The sequence below is a fragment of the Rhincodon typus genome, chromosome 49 (genome assembly GCF_021869965.1).
Source record: "Rhincodon typus isolate 14 chromosome 49, sRhiTyp1.1, whole genome shotgun sequence".
Lineage (NCBI taxonomy): Eukaryota > Metazoa > Chordata > Chondrichthyes > Orectolobiformes > Rhincodontidae > Rhincodon > Rhincodon typus.
Genome location: NC_063380.1, coordinates 2,938,153 through 2,955,558, shown reverse-complemented (window position 1 = coordinate 2,955,558; position 17,406 = coordinate 2,938,153). Strand labels below are relative to the sequence as shown.

The following is a 17,406-nucleotide window of genomic DNA, read 5'->3' as shown; positions in this document are numbered from 1 at the left end:
ATGGGAGTGAGAAAAGAAGTGATGGATGGGAGTGAGAAAAGAAGTGAGGGATGGTTGCAGGCAGAGCAAAGAGGCAGGATGGGGAAAGGATGAGAAGGTTACAAGACAGAGCATGTGCAGAGAGGAACAAAAGGGAAGAAAGGAGAGAGCCAAGACAGAGGAGCTTTTAGTTTGTCAAATGATACACGGCAATAGGCAGAGGACGGGGCAGAAGGATTAGCATGGGAATTGATACAGGCCTACGGGGAGAGATAGGGCAGCGGGATTGGTTTGGGAGATTGATACAGGGCTATGGAGAGCGCGCGGGGAAGTGGGATTATTTTCTGGATCGATACACGACAATGGGGTGGGAGCGGGGCAGTGGGGTTAGTTTGGGGATTGATGCAGGGATATGGAGAGAGCCCGAGGCTGTGGAATAGTTTGGGATTGATACAGCGTTATGATAAGTGCAGAGGACAAAGTCACTCACCACCATCATCGGTATTCAGTCAATTTCTCCCCAACAATGGACCTTGACTGTACTGTCATGGAAGTGGTGGAAAACAGTTGGTAACACAACCACCAGCATGTCTTCAGATTCACACTATTCCCCTGGTCTTCATGGGGCTCCAGTGGAAAACTTTAAGCTACTTCAGGTTCCTATCAGCTTCCCTATGAGGGAGAGAGATGGAGACTCTCATACGAACACTGACAGTCACAGAGGGGAAAGTGAGACAGAGAGAGGGGCAGGAACTGAGAGGGGACAGAGACAGAAAGAGAGAAGAGTTACATTGCAGTTCCTTCTATCTCCGAGTTACATTGATTCTAGGATACAGAGTCAGAACACGAGTGAAAGACTGAGAGTGAGAGTCAGAGAGTGAATGCGCAAGCAAGAGAGAGACAGCCAGAGATACAGGGATAGACAGAGGGGCACTGAATAGGAGTGTGTACACAGCGAAAAGGGATCAGTATCGTACAGTGATGTAAGCTCAGCTGGTCTTTCGGGAAGGTGTGCTAGGTGAGGAGGGTGGAGAGGACAAGTGGTCCCTATGACCACTGGAGCTGTGATGACAAGCCGTGACATTACAGGTTAGTATGTTCGTCAGCAGGTCCATCTGTCCCAGCAGGCAGGCTGGACTGGCCAGGGGGAACTGGGGCAGGAGCGGAGGGAGGAACGGGCAGAAAGAAGGGAATAATTGAACAGGGCGTGTTCAATGGATGAGTAGGAGGTGGAATGGGGCGTGTCAATGGGCAAGGGTAGGAGAAGATGGGAAAGGGGCAACAGGCCAGCATCTTTCTATCTTTGTGGCATTCTTTCACAAACTGTGCGATGACGGAATTGGATACACACTTGGAACCCTGTTTGTGTAACTGTGGGTATGGGGCTAGGTACAGCAACATGCCGACAACTGGAGCCCAAAGCCTGGCTACAGGTGAAGGCTATTGATGCGGACAAGGGGTCAGATCGCAACAGAAAAGGCCCTCCATTTGACAATAACCTCACGATTGGTTGCCAAGACAGCTGAGCTGTGAGCAGGGCAGGAAGAAGTTTCATCAGACCCTAGAGAGGGAATGGAGGGGTTCAATCCAAAGGAGGGAGGGGGTCTAAGCCTAAAGGGTGAGGTGGGTGATGCTTTACCAAAGGGTCATATGGCAGTCAGGGGTGGCGCAGACACCAACAGGGAGCTGGTGAGGCAGAAGGGGAAAGATCAACAGGGTCAATAGCCACAGGGACAACACCTACAGGGTCAGAGTACAACAGGACCTTGACCAGGTGGCCCAATAGGCCAATGAGTGGCAGATGGAGTTTAATTTAGAAAATTGTAAGGTGCTGCCCTTTGGTAAGGCAAACCAGAGCAAGGCTTATAAAGCTAATGGTGAGGCCCTGCGGAGTGTTCCAGAAAAGAAACCAAGGGAGGCAGAGGTGCATAGTTGCTGGAAAGTGGAGTCGCAGGGAGACAGGGTAGTGAGCCATCCCCACCTCTGTCGCTCGCTCATTCACACAAAATATAACGAAGACACATTCCCTTCTGACTATCTCTTTCCGTCGTTCATTTTTCACTTCAGTCACCATGTTCCTTCAAAAAGACCTCAGGACGCGCCTCCGCCGCCTATTGGCCAGAGCGCCCGTCAATCGCCACCTTCCGGCCCGCCCCTACTTTCTGAATGGACAGTCGCACCGTCCATTATAGGACCCCGCCTATATCCCTCCCTCGGATTGGTCGCCTTGCACATTCATCGCCAAGTGCCGATACGCTCGTGAGTTCCGATTGGTCGGTTTCTATGTCCGTTATTGTGTTCTGCCCATTCCCTGCATTCGATTGGCCCCTTCTGTTTTCGGTCAACCGGTTCGACCACGCCTCCACTTGCCCATTGGTCTGGCTCCCGTGGACATAATCACGTTCCGTCCAACCACTCCAGGATTAACTTTCTGATGGAGGGTGTAAACCCGAAACGTCGACTTTCTTGCTACTCTGATGGTGCCTGACATGTTGTGCTCCACAACGTATTTACTCTGACTCCAGCTTCTGCAGTTCTTGCTATCGCCGACCAATACAACGTGTAGAGAGATAGTGGGAGATAGTAGGAACTGCAGGTGCTGGAGAATCTGAGACAACAAGGTGTAGAGCCGGATGAACACAGCAGGCCCGGCAGCATCAGAGGAGCAGGAAAGCAGACTTCGCAGTGGGGTTAAAATTGTTACAGAGACAGTAGGAACTGCCGATGCTGGGGAATTTTCTGAAGAAGGGTCTAGACCCGAAACGTCAACTTTCCTGCTCCTCTGGTACTGCTTGGCCTGCTGTGTTCATCCGGCTCTACACCTTGTTGTATCAGATTCTCCAGCACCTGCAGTTCCCACTATCTCTCGACAGGGTGTATTGGTCGGCCGAGCTGTCCATCACCGTACCCCGCCCATCCCCTCCATCCATTCGGGAGGCTCTCAAAACGTTTCACCCCGCCCTGACTTCCTGATTGGTCCGCTTTCGTGTCCATCGCCCGACCCCTTCCTTCGATTGGCCTTCACACACAAATCATCGGCGTGTCCCGCCCATTCGCTTTTCTCTGATTGGCTGGACACGCGGCCGTCCATTGACCCAGCCAAATAAAAAAATCGGAAGAATTGCGGATGCTGTAAATCAGGAACAAAAACAAAGTTGCTGGAAAAGCTCAGCAGCTCTGGCAGTATCTGTGAAGGGGGAAAAAAAAAATTAACATTTCGGGTCTGGTGACCCTTCCTCAGAACAGGTTGCAGATGGCGGAGAATGCAACCTGCAATCTGATTCCACAACCAAGATATATTTCCCTCCTTACTTCTATCTGCCTTCCGTAGGGACCGCGTTCTCCGCAACTCCCTCGTCCGCTCCACACTCCCCACTAGTCCCACCACCCCCAGCACCTTTCCCTGCAACCGAAAGGGATGCAGTCGAGAGCATTTTCGACCACTTAAGTGTGGAATTTGCATTCCTTGAAATAAGAGGACATCTGGGACGTTCGGGAATGGTTCGCCCCATCTTGGGAGCAGACATGGCGGAGGCGGAGGAATTGGGAGTAGTGGATCACATTCTTGCAGGAAGGTGGGTGAGAGGAAGTGTAGCCTAGGTAGCTGTGGCAGTCAGTGGGCCTGAAATAGATATCGGTTTCAAGGCAGTCACCAGAGATGGAGACAGAGAGGTCCAGGAAGGAGAGAGAGGTATCAGAGATGGTCCAGATGAACTTGAGGTTTGGGTAAAAGGTGTTAGTAAAGTTGATGAACTGTTCAAGCTCCTCGCAGGAGCACGAGGCAGCGCCGATACAGTCATCAATATAGCAGAGGAAGAGGTGGGGGATAGTGCCAATGTAGCTGCAGAAGAGGGACTGTTCCACGTATCCTGTTATTTATAACAGAGACTGAGACGCTGCAGCACTTCAGGGAGCTGACTGACACACCATCACTTTTCAGGGGCAATTGAAGATGGGCACCCAAAGCTGGCCTCACCAATGACACTTCCATTGAAACATTTTCAAAAATATTTCTTCTGACATGCTCCTGCGTCAAACAAAAAAAACTCATCACATGATGCCCTTTGTAATTTCAGTATGTGCTTTACCTGGGAATCACTTTTTAAACCTGACTGGCTTCTGCTGCCTCACTCTTTGTGCAGATTCTCACTGATTCCTGGTCACCTTTCTCCCCAGGGAACAAGAATTTGTCAGGACAGTCAATGTTTAAAGATAAATTCAAACATTCAGTAAGTAATTGAAAGATGTATAACACCACATTTCACATTGTTAAACAAAAATAAACTTTATTGTGTAAAGGAAAAAAATAAACAAAGAAGCATTAGGGGAGACGATGGCCTAGTGGTATTATCACTGGACTGTTAATCCAGAGACTCAGATAATGTTCTGGGGACCCGGGTTTGAATTCCGCAATGGCAGATGGTGAAATTTGAATTCAATGAATATTTGGAATTAAGAGTCTAATGATGACCATGAATCCATGGTTGATTGTTGGGGAAACCCCATCTGGTTCACTAATGTCCTTTAGGGAAAGAAACTGTCATTCTTACCTGGCTTGGCCTACATGTGACTTCAGACCCACAGCAATGTGCTTGACTCTTAACTGCACTCTAGGCAATTAAGGATGGGCAATAAATGCTGCCTAGCCAGCAATGCCCTCATCCCATCAATGAATAAAGGAAAAAAACAAACTTAACACATTCATAAATATCTATGTAATGTTTTGAATTCAGTTTTACGTTTACACCCCAGGATTTCCCTTATCTCATGAAATTTTGAAGGTTCATTGACTTTCTTTGGGGATCAACCCAAAGGTATGCCACAGCCCAATGGAATTTACGTTGATTTCTCTTCAGTTTCTCATTCTGATACCAAAGATTTCCAGAACTCTTTCTCTCTGGAAAAGTTCCATTGTCTGTGTTGTCAGATCTGACTGGATAAAGGTAGTTTTTCTGTCAAAAGACATTCAACTCTTTTATTGTTGGTTAAAACTTTCATTGGTCATATTTTTCTGACGCATTTCTATTTTCAAAGGGGAAGGTCTGTTGATGGTGGCCAGTCCAGCAGAAAGAAACCCTCTGAGCCTCCCAATTCACTCACTGGCTGAGTGAACATGGTTCAGTCCTGACTGTGATAATCAGCAGCACTAACAACAGAATTGCCTCTATTGGTCAGTGCATTGAGTAGAGGATATAAGAAGTCATGTTGCAGGCTGTACAGGACAATGGTTAGGCCACTTTTGGAATACTGCATTCAGTTTTGGTCTCCCTGCTATAGAAAATATATTGTGAAACCTGTAAGTGTTCAAAAAAAATTTACAAGGATGTTGCCAGAACTTGAGAGTTTGAACTATGGGAAGAGACTGAATAGGCAATAGCTATTTTCCCTGAAGCATCGGAGGCTGAGAAGTGACCTTATAGAAGTTCATGAAATCATGAGGGGCATGGATACAGTGAATAGCCAAGGTCTTTTCCCTGGGGTGGGTGAGTCCAAAACTAGAGGGCATAGGTGAGAAGAGAAAGATTTAAAAGGCACCTAATGGGCAACTTTATCACACAGAGCGTAATATGTGTATGAAACGATCTGCCAGAGGAAGTGATGAAGGTTGGTATAATTACAACATTTAAAAGGTTTCTGAATAGGAAGGGTTTAGAAGGATATGGGCCAAATGCTGGGAGATGAGACTAGATTAATTTAGGATATCTGGTCGGCATGGACAAGTTGGACCAAAGGCTCTGTATTTTTTGAACGCTGGACAGCTCTATGATGCTAAGACACTTTAACACACTTCTACAGTCACTTGTGACCTCGCTGGTGTCTCTGCAGGCTGAATAATCGAGTGAATCCCTTCCCATACTGAGAGCGAGTGAACAGACTCTCCTCAGTGTGAATCCGTTCATGGTGCAGCAGTTTGAAATACTGCGTGAGTCCCTTTCCACACTGAGAGCATGTGTATGTCCTCTCCCCAGTGCGAATCTGTTGGTGTTTCTGCAGATTGCATGAATAAGTGAAGCCCTTCCACACTGAGAGCAGGTGTACAGCCTCTCCCCAGTGTGAACCTGTTGGGATCTTCACAGGCTGGATAACTTCATGAATCCCTTCCCACACTGAGGGCAGGTGAATGGCTTTTCTCCGGTATGAACCCGCTGGTGTGTTTGCAGGTCGCATGAATGGCTGAATGCCTTCCCACACTTTGAGCAGGTGTATGGCTTCTCCTTGGTATGAACCCATCAAGGAACAAAGAAGAACAAAGAACAAAGAAAATGATAGTACAGGGACAGGCCCTTCGGCCCTCCAAGCCTGCACGAACATGCTACCCATCACAAGTAAAACCCCCTACCCTTCCGGGGACCATATCCCTCTATTCCCATCCTATTCATGTATTTGTCAAGACGCCCTTTAAAAGTCACTATAGTATCTGCTTCCACTACCTCCCCCGGCACTCACCACCCTCTGTGTAAAAAACTTGCCTTGTACATCACCTTTAAACCTTGCCCCTCGCCCCCTGGTAACTGACTCTTCCACCCTGGGAAAAAGCTTCTGACTGTCCAGTCTGTCCATGCCCTTCATAATCTTGTAGACCTCTGTCAGTTCCCCCCTCAACCTCCGTTGTTCCAGTGAGAACAACCCAAGTTTCTCCAACCTCTCCTCATAGCTAATGCCATCCAGAGCAGGCAACATCCTGGTAAATCTTTTCTGTTCCCTCTCCAAAGTCACCACATCCTTCTGGCAGTGTGGCGACCAGAACTGAACACAATATTCCAAAGGCGGCCTAACTAAGGTTCTATAAAGCTGCAACATTACCTGCCAATTTTTAAACTCAATGCCCCGGCCGATGAAGGCAAGCATGCCGTATGCCTTGTTGACTACCTTTTCCACCTCCAGTGTCACTTTCAGTGACCTGTGTACCTGTACACCCAGATCCCTCTGCCTATCAGTACTCTTAAGGGTTCTGCCATTTACTGTATATTTTCCATCTGGATTAGACCTTCCAAAATGCATTATCTCACATTTCTCCAGGTTAAACTCCGTCCTCACATTTTTTTGGATTAAACTCCATCAGTTTGGATGAATCTGTGAATCCCCTCCCACAGTGACAGCAGGTGGAACAGCTTTTCCCCAGTAAGAATCAGTTGGTGATGCAGCAGGTTGGGTGAAGCAGTAAATTCCTTCCCACACTGAGATCAGGTAAATGGCTTCTCCCCGGTGTGAATCCATTGGTGAATGAGCAAGGCGGACGAATGAATTAATCCTTTCCCACACTCACAGCAAGTGAATGGCCGGTCCCCAGTGTGAACTCTCATGTGTCTCAGCAGGTTGGCCGAATCGGTGAATCCCTTCCCACAATCAGAGCAGGGAAATGCCATTTTCCGGATATGAACTCACTCATGTTTCAACAGGGTGGATTTATCAGTGAATCCCTTCCTACACTCAGAACAAGAGAATGGCCTCTGGCCAGTCTGTCTGCACTCGTGAATCTCAAGTGCAGATGGGGAAGGGAATCCCGCCCCACAGTGCCCAAATTTCTGGGATCTATTCATGCTGAGAGTTAAACCTGGAGAGGCAATCAGTTGAAGTCTCTGTTGTGAATTATACTTTTTTTTTCTTCAGGCTGTTTAACTAGTTTAAGCTTTTTTCACTGTCAGTGCACTGAAACACTCTCACTCAGGTGTGGTGTGTGCATCACAACCCTTTTCCAGTCAAATTGATTCTTAAAACTTATTGAAGCAGATAGAAAAGAGAAACATGTCTCCCTCACAGTTAAGCTCAATGACATTCGGATCCTGATGATCGAAGGATTTCAGATCTTGAATGTTCATTTCAGAATTTTAATGTCCCATAAAAGCAGGTTGAAGAGTCATAACTATCAGTGCAAGGTAAAAATTCAAACAAAAGTATTCTCCCAAAGGCAATATTTTATGATAATGGATAGATTACTGTTCCTGTCAGTGCAGTTTCGATGGGCTGAATGGCCTCTTCTGTACTGCATGATTTTATGCTTGTTCTTCAGGATATGTAATTAGATTACTAGTCTAAAAATATCCAAATTAACCGGACTGCATCACTTGATGAAAGACTTAATGGAATGGAAGGAAGAATGTTAGTTAGGCATCGACTGGTCACAACTTGCAACTCTCCACATATGAGGAATGGCAAGAATTATTTCAAACAATTGACACAAAATTAAAAACATTCAACCAGGATTTCAAACTAAAATTGGGTGAGTAGTTGAGGGAAATGAACTTTCTAGATGATATGGACATTGAGAGAGAATGAGAGTAATTGGATTGCTCGAGGGTCGGCATAGATTCAACCTCTTGTGCCATAATGAGTCCATCACTGAAATATAGAATTTCACAACAATTATCTCATACAAGCGTGGAAACAAAATGTGATTATTACAACAGCATGATCATGTGAAATTTGTACAAATTAACAAAACAAGGCATAACTCAACCTGATATAAATTTAATGCCTCATCACATTTCAGCTCTTGCCTGAAAATAACCCCTTTCAACTGTGACCATTAAAAGAGATGCCATTCTCTTAGCCAGACAAATGTGTGTCAAGCTGAGGGAGTAAGGGATGTCAATGTCTTGGTAGACTGCGGAAGACCTGGGCCAAGCTTTCCGCAGTCTGCAAGTCCCCACCCCACCCCCGCACCCCACTGCAATTCTTACAACCTGGTGTCGTGTCATTTCTGACTTCCTCTACCCCAGTCCAACATCGGCACCTCCACGTCGAGAAAAGAAACTGGAAGGGAAAAGAAAAGAAACTGGAAGGGGCAAGAAAAGAAAGTGTTATGCTCCCAGATGGTTGGCCGACGAGGAAGTTTCAGTCTGGCTGAAGCTCGATCGTCACTCAGAGAGAGACGAATACCAGCAGCAATTTTGCTGGGCAGGAATGAGCAGCTTCAGGAACACGTTGTCCAACTTCCGCATTCTGACACTAGGTTAACGCTGATTGACTGGAGGACCTTCTTACATCTGGTCCTCCAGAGTTTTCTATTAGCCATCGGTGAAGCTCTTCATCTGAGGGCGCGCATTTCTTCTCCACACATGTAAAGAACGGTTCCGTTCGGCCCGCCTCTGTGGCCTTGCGAGCTGTTTCACTGGCGCAGTGTATTATGGTGCCTCTTGCTGCCATTGTGCAGTGCGTACCTAAACTATACATTTGTGAGCCAAGGATGGAAATTCGATATGTGGTGTGTAATCACCTCAATGTGGCTGTGAGGAGCAGTCGTTTGAATTGATTGTGAAGGCCCCCTTCATTTGATTCAGGCCTAAAGTTTTGGATGCCTGGCTGGCTTATATTCAAGAAGGCAAAACGTGACAGTGAAACTGCACACGAGAATCAGTGGTAATTTGTGAAGAGGATTGAAGGTTATTCAAATTGACCGATGTAGGAGATGGTCGATGAGAGGGTAAAACACTGCCCAAAGCAGTATGAAGTCGGGAGTGTGATGTTTAAACAGGGAGACTTTGCAGGAATCTGAAGCACAGCGCGATATATGTGTTCTGGGATATCATTGACACTGAGTTAGTCTGCAGGGGCAGCGAGTCATTCGGAAGGAAAGGTTTTTATTTTATTCATTCACAGGATGTGAGCATCACTGACTGAGCCAGAATTTATTTCCCATTCCTATCAGCCCTTGAAAAGGTGGTAGTCAGCTGCTTTATTGAACTGCTGAACTCCATAAAAATGACAGAATTCCAGAGGAAGTTGTTTTTTTGAAAAACAGAAGGTAGCATAAATTTAACTGTAGCTTTCATCGTTTTTGTTCCCGGCTTAACATTTAACCATTTAGCTTGTGCTGACTTTGAAACTGTAATCTAACTATAGCATAATACGTGTAAGTTAAGTGTAAGTTATCGACTGCCATGGAATTGAGGAGTTCAGGGTGATTTTTATATATAGTTACAGATACCCTGGACTGAGAACAGACGAGTATCTATTTGAGGGACAAAAATAACGTTGCTAGGAAAGCTCAGTAGGTCTGGCAGCATCTGTGAAGGAAAAAACAGAGTTAATGTTTCAGGTCCGGATCTGCTGCCAGACCTACTGAGCTTTTCCAGCAACTTTGTTTTTGTTCCTGATTTACAGCATCCGCAGTTCTTTCGGTTTTTATCTATTTGAGGGGTTTTGTACAGTTTATATGCTTGTAACAGATAGGCAGGAGTGAGTTAGAGATTTGCATCTAAGCAAGGAGATCGGGATGGTTTATATGCAGAGTACTGGATACCCAGGAGTGAGTTACAGACTGGAATCAAATCAAAGGGTTCAGTATGGTTTACATATATAATAATACATTGCCAGGAATTAGTTACAGATGGGCGTTTAGTCGAGGGATTCAAGGGTTTTATAAATAGATTAACTGATTCCCAGGACTGAAATCTAATAAATATTTTTAATTTAAAATTTTAATTTAACTTAAAATTTTAAAAATAAAACATTTTAATTTGAAATAACTGATGCCTGAGAGTGAGTTCCTGTCTGCAATGTGATCTAGAAGCTCCAGGCGCGATTTGAGTGTGTCAGCTAGTACGTCTATGTGTTTCTCTCTGTCAGGGTTGCTTTGTGTCCATGTGTGTGAGAGAGAGAGAGACAGTGCATCACTGAGTGACATCTGATCTTCTGTGTGTTGGTGTGTATGTGAGTGTGCACATTGCTGAGAGATGTTTGTTTTCTTCTCTGTGTGTGTGTGTAAGGCTGTGTACATCATTGAGAGATGCGTGAGTGAGAGACTGTATATCCCTGGGTGACGAGTTTGTGTGTCTCTCTGTTTGTCTGTGTGTGTGAGAGACGGTGAAAATCCCTCAGTCCTATGTGAACATCTGCTTGCACACTTGTCTGTGTGAGTGAGTGCATGTGTGAGTAGGCGACAGAGAGCATGTACATCACTGAGTGACATCTGTTTGTCCATGTGTATTTCTGTGTGTTTGTGTATCAGAGTGTTCATCACTGGAGGACACGTTTACATCCGTGCATCTGTGTGTGAGAATACAACTGGTTTATATACAGAATAGTAGCCATAATGTGGAGGTGCTGACGGTGGACAGTGTTGGACAAGGTCAGAGGTCACACAAGACCAGGTTATAGTCCAACAGGTTTATTTGAAATCACAGGATTTCTGAGCACTGCTCAAAAAGTTTGTGATTTCAAATAAGCATATTGGATTATAACCTGGTGTCGTGTCACCTCTGACCTTACGTACAGAATAACAGATATCTGTGAGTAAGTTATGGACTGGAATCTGATAAGGGGTTTGGTGTGGTTTATGTATAGAATAAAAGACACTCAAGAGTGACTGACAGGCTAGAATCTAATTTAGTGGTTCTAGGGAGTTTATATACAGAGTGCTAGATACACCAGAGTGAGTTACAGACATGAATATAATCGAGGGCCAAAAAACAGAAATTGCTGGAAAAGTTCAGCAGGTCCGGCAGCATCCGTGGAAACAAATCGAGGTGTTCAGGATGTTATAGAGAGTAACAGATACACAGGAGTGAATCAGAACTAACGTTTCGGGTCCAGTGATCCTTCTTCAGAACATGAACAACAACAACATAGATCTTTCCTGAGCAACCGCTTTGTCTTTTACACTGTACCTTCACACCAACCAGCCTGTCCTCTGTCTTTGTCTAAGCAAAACAAAATTTTAAAAATCCGTTTTCCAATTTTTTTTTCAGTTTGGAAAAAGTCATATTGTATTCGAAACATTAACTCTGCCTCTCACTGCACCGACGCTGCCAAATGTACTGAGTTTCTCTGTTATCCGTAGCAGAATTCCAGCATACACTGTATTTTGCTTTCGTTGTCGTAAATACTTAGCAGATCTCAGGAAATAAATGGCATCTTCCATATTTTATTTTAAAACAGGAGCCAGGAACAACTATTTGAATGGGCAAATTAAAAGGCGGAAAAAACAAAAATACGGAAGTTGAATTTGTGGGAAAGAAGTAACCGGCAAAGAGAAAAGCGTACCTGCAGGGGAAATTGAGATCAATGTATGAATTATATAGGGCAGGGATAATCACATGGCAATTACTACAGCGTGTGTAATGTGAAAGCCGTGATAATTGAAGGGGTATGTGTGGGGTGAGAGATGAAAGCGTCAATAAACATGGGACTGCCGGGGGTTAAAATGGCAACAGCCTCACTTACTCCCTCATAGGTTCCCTCTTCTGAGCAAATGAGGAACCATTTACTTTTAGATTGCGAATCAGGGGAGAATGCAAACACAATCTCCATTACCGCAAGAGCAATGGGATAGCATCGTCCTGAGAGAAGCTTTATTTTATTTCAAAAATATACTTTATTGACAAAAAAAACTTTATATGCATACATTGTCACTCAAGCAGTTCGGTTCTGTTCAGTAGCATATGTAGAAACAAACAAATATTGGAATTTGACCTGGGGATCCCACCTTCGGAAGGGTATATTAACCTTGGAGGGAGGACAAAATAGGAATGATACCTGGATATCAGGGATGACGATATAAGGAGAGATTATACAAACTAGGCTACAAACCTAGCATTTAGAAAATTAAGGGGTGATCTGATCGAAGTTTTCAAGATATTAACAGGAAAAGACAGGGTAGATAAATTATGTCCACTGACTGGAGATTCTAGAACTAGGGGGCGAAGTCTGAGAGTTAGGGCTGGACCGTTCAGGAGAGGTGTTAGGAAGCAGCACTACACACAAAAGGTGGTATTTGTTCGGAATTTTCTTCCACATACGGCAGTGGTCGCTGGACCGGCTGTTGACGTGAAGTCTTAGACAGGTGCATTTCTGTTAAGCAAATGTATTAAGGGATGTGTTAGAGCAAGCATGGAGTTACTACCAGCAGTTCCGGGCAGCCTTCCTCAGGTACTGAATATGAAAATATATCGGGTGTTCCCTCACTGTTGCTGGGTGAGGGTCCTGGAGTTCCCTCCCTAAGGGCACTGTGGGTCATCTTACAGAACACGGACTGCGATGGTTCGGGGTTGGGGGGTTAGATTCGGTGGGGTGAGTCACCACCACCTGCTTGAGGGGCAACTAGGGACGGGCAATTAATGCTGGCATAGCCAGCGAAGCACAGATTCCATGAGAGAATAAGCAATTCCAGCCTTGGAGTGAAAGCAGTGCAGGTTCAACTGAACTACAAGAAAAGGTGGCATATATTTTTCAGTTGTTTCAGCGGTGGGAGTTCGGGAGAAAACACGAGGGCAGCCTGGGAAGGTAAGCTTTTCGATTATAAAAGTCTTACCTCGCGTGACTGCAGCCTTTCAGTTATTTCAGCGGTGGGGTGATCACCTAGACGCCAAATCCTCTGTGTGCGGGTCAGAAGGCAAAGCCGGAGTCTGTTTGAGTATATAACGGAGTAAACTTACTGGTGCAGAGAACACTGCGAAACTAAAAAAAACTAATTAATTTTAAATAATTAACTAAGTAGAGATGGCAGGCCAGGTGATGTGTTGTAGCCGTATGATGTGGGAGCTCGCTGATTCCATTGAGAACGGCAGTGACCACATCTGCAGCAAGTGTTAGCTGCTTGAGAAGCTCCGGCTCAAAGTTGATGAGCTGGAATCCGAGCTCCAAACACTGTGGCACATCCGGGAGGGAGAGAAATACCTGGATGCTGTGTTCCGGGAGGCAGTCACACCTGGTAGATTAACTAATGTTAATTCGATCGGCGGGCAGGGACAGCATTTTGTGACTGCGAGTGAGGCAGGTAGAGACACAGACAGAAACACAGGAGCCGCAGCCTTTGACATTGTCCCACAGGTATGAGGCACTTGCTCCCTGCGTGGAAGAGGAACAGGGCTGCAGGAAGGATGAGTCAACTGACCATGGCACCATGGTCCAGGAGGCCATTCAAGAGGGGGGGGGGCGAAAAAACAGATTGTAGTTGTAGAGGATTCCATCATCAGGGGGATAGACAGTATCCTCTGCGAGCAGGATAGAGAATCCCGCATGGTGTGTTGTCTGCCTGGTGCCAGGGTGCGAGATATCTCTGCCCGGCTTGAGAGGATACTAGAGAGGGAGAGGGAGGATCCAGTTGTTGTGGTCCACGTAGGTACCAACAACATAGGCAGGACTAGGAAAAAAGACCTATTTTGGGATTATGAAAAGCTAGGAACAAAATTAAAAAACAGGTCTTCAAGGGTCATAATCTCTGGATTGCTGCCTGAGCAACGTGCAAATTGGCATAGGGCAGCGAGGATCAGGGAAGTAAACACATAGCTAAAAGAGTGGTGTGGGAAAGAGGGTTTCCTTTTCATGGGGCACTGGCATCAGTTCTGGGACAGGAGGGATCTATACCTCTGAGATGGATTCCACCTGAACAGGGCCGGGTCCAGTGTTCTGGCGAAAAGGGTAAATAGTGTGGTTAATAGGACTTTAAACTAGTAAGTAGGGGGGAAGGGAGAAGTGAGCGTAGAGGGAGAATAACAATTAATGTAAGGCAAAGCAGCAGGTTAGCAGGTGACGAGGAAGCTTCAACTCCATTGAAAATTAGGAAAAAAGTTAAAGGGAAGGAGAACTCAGAGCTGTTAGTAATGGAGGTAATAGGACCCAAAAAGAAGGTGCAAAAACTGGCATAAGGGCACTTTATCTGAATGCTCGGAGCATTCGAAACAAGGTGGATGAGTTGACGGTGCAAATCATGGCAAATGGGTATGATTTAGTGGCCATTACAGAGACATGGTTACAGGATGGTCATGACTGGGAGTTAAATATCCAGGAGTATTAAACTGTTCGGAAGGACAGACAGGAAGGTAAGGGAGGTGGTGTTGCTCTGATTTTTAAGGATGATATCAGGGCGGTAGTGAGAGATAATATAGGTTCTACTGAACAAAACGTTGAATCCATTTGGGTGGAAATTAGGAATAGCAGGGAGAAGAAGTCACTGATAGGTGTGGTCTGTAGGCCACCAAATAATGACATCGTGTTGGGGCGGGCAATAAACATAGAAATAGCTAATGCATGTAAAAATGGTACAGCAATTATCGTGGGGGATTTTAATCTACATATTGATTGGTCAAACCAGGTCGGTCATGGCAGCTTTGAGGAGGGGTTCATAGAATGCATCTGCGATAATTTCCTTGAACAATATGTAATGGAACCTATGAGGGAGACAGCTATCCTAGATCTAGTCCTGGGTAATGATACAGGAATAATTAATGATCTCACAGTTAGGGATCCTCTCAGAAGGAGTGATCACCGTATGGTCGAATTTAAAATACAGATGGAGCATGAGAAGGTTAAATCCAGTACCTATGTCCTGTGCTTAAACAAAGGAGACTATGAAGGAATGAGGGAGGAGTTAGCTAAGGTAGAATGGGAGCAAAAACTTTATGGTGGGTCAAGTGAGGAACAGTGGACGACTTTCAAAATGATTTTTCACAGTGCTCAGCAGAAGTATATTCCAGTGATAAGGAAGAACTGTAGGAAAAGAGAGAGCCTGCCATGGATGTTTAAGGAAATAAAGGAAAGTATCAGATTGAAAAAAAAATACAAAAAAGCAATAGAGGTGGGAAACTAGTAGACTGGGAAATCTTTAAAGGCCAACAGAAAGCCACAAAAAAAGTTATAAAGAAAAGTAAGATAGATTATGAGAGTAAACTAGCTCAGAATATAAAAACAGGCAGCAAAAATTTCTATAAATATGTAAATCGTAAAAGAGTGGTGAAGGTAAACAGTGGTCCTTTAGAGGATGAGAAGGCCAATTTAACAACTGGGAATGAGGAAATAGCTGAGACATTAAACAGTTATTTCGTGTTGGTCTTCACAGTGGAAGACACAAATAACATGCTGAAAACTAATGGCAAGAAGGTTATAGCAGGTGAGGACCTAGAAACTATCATTATCACTAAGGAGGCAGTGCTGGGCAAGCTAATGGGGCCAAAGGTAGACAAGTTTCCTGGCCCTGATGAAATGCCTCCCAGGGTACTAAAAGAGGTGATGGGGGAAATAGCAAATGCACGAGTAATTATTTACCAAAATTCACTGGACTCTGGAGTGGTTCATGCAGATTGGAAAACAGCCAATGTGACGCCACTGTTTAAAAAAGGAAGTAGACAAAAAGCAGGTAACTATAGACCAGGACCCTTCATCAGAAAAGGGGGAGGGGAAGGGGGTTTTGAAATAAATAGGGAGAGAGTGGGAGGCGGATAGAAGAGGGATAGAGGAGAGGATAGGTGGAGAGGAAACAAACAGGTCGAAGAGGCGGGGATGGGGCCAGGAAAGGTGAGTGTAGGCAGGGAGTTAGGAAGGGGATAGGTCAGTCCAGGGAGGACGGACAGGTCAAGGGGGCGGGATGAGGTTGGTCGGTAGGAGATGGAGGTGCGGCTTGAGGTGGGAGGAAGAACAGGTTAGGGAGGCAGGGACGAGCTGGACTGGTTTTGGGATGCGGTGGGGGGAGGGGAGATTTTGAAACTTGTGAAATCCACATTGATACCATTGGGCTGCAGGGTTCCCAAGCGGAATATGAGTTGCTGTTCCTGCAACCTTCGGGTGGCATCGTTGTGGCACTGCAGGAGGCCCAGGATGGACATGTCGTCTGAGGAATGGGAGGGGGAGTTGAAATGGTTCGCGACTGGGAGGTGCAGTTGTTTGTTGCGAACCGAGCGTAGGTGTTCTGCAAAGCGGTCCCCGAGTCTCCGCTTGGTTTCCCCGATGTAGAGGAAGCCACACCGGCTACAGCGGATGCAGTATACCACATTGGCAGACGTGCAGGTGAACATCTGCTTGATGTGGAAAGTCTTCTTGGGGCCTGGGATGGGGGTGAGGGAGGAGGTATGGGGGCAGGTGTAGCACTTCCTGCGGTTGCAGGGAAAAGTGCCGGGTGTGGTGGAGCTGGAGGGGAGTGTGGAGCGGACAAGGGAGTCACGGAGAGAGTTGTCCCTCCGGAAAGCAGATAAAGGTGGGGAGGGAAAGATGTCTTTGGTGGTGGGGTCGGATTGCAGATGGCGGAAGTGTCGGAGGATGATGCGTTGGATCCGGAGGTTGGTGGGGTGGTACGTGAGGACGAGGGGGATTCTTTTTTGGTTTTTATTGCGTGGACGGGGTGTGAGGGATGAGGTGCGGGAGATGTGGGAGACACGGTTGAGGGCGTTCTCGACCACCGAGGAGGGGAAGTTACGGTCCTTGAAAAACGAGGACAACTGAGATGTACGGGAGTGGAATGCCTCATCCTGGGAGCAGATGCGGCAGAGGCGAAGGAATTGGGAATAGGGGATAGCATTTTTGCAGGAAGGTGGGTGGGAGGAGGAGTATTCTAGGTAGCTGTGGGAGTCGGTGGGCTTGAAATGAATATCGGTTTCTAGGTGGTTGCCCGATATGGAGACAGAGAGGTCCAGGAAGGGGAGAGAGGTGTTAGAGATGGTCCAGGTAAATTTAAGGTTGGGGTGGAAGGTGTTAGTGAAGTGTATGAACTGTTCG

At 45.9% G+C, this 17,406-nt stretch overlaps 1 long non-coding RNA gene across 1 annotated transcript in view; it reads right to left on the bottom strand.

Annotated features, from left to right (window-relative positions):
- Nucleotides 1-11,393: 11,393 nt before the first annotated feature.
- The window catches only part of LOC125488103, a 50,407-nt gene continuing 44,394 nt past the window's right edge, over nt 11,394-17,406 (bottom strand). Inside the window, exons 2-3 of the long non-coding RNA XR_007266215.1 lie at nt 13,232-13,325; nt 11,394-11,621 (exon numbers count right to left, since the gene is read on the bottom strand). This is a non-coding gene — a long non-coding RNA (uncharacterized LOC125488103). The remainder of the gene's footprint in view (nt 11,622-13,231; nt 13,326-17,406) is intronic.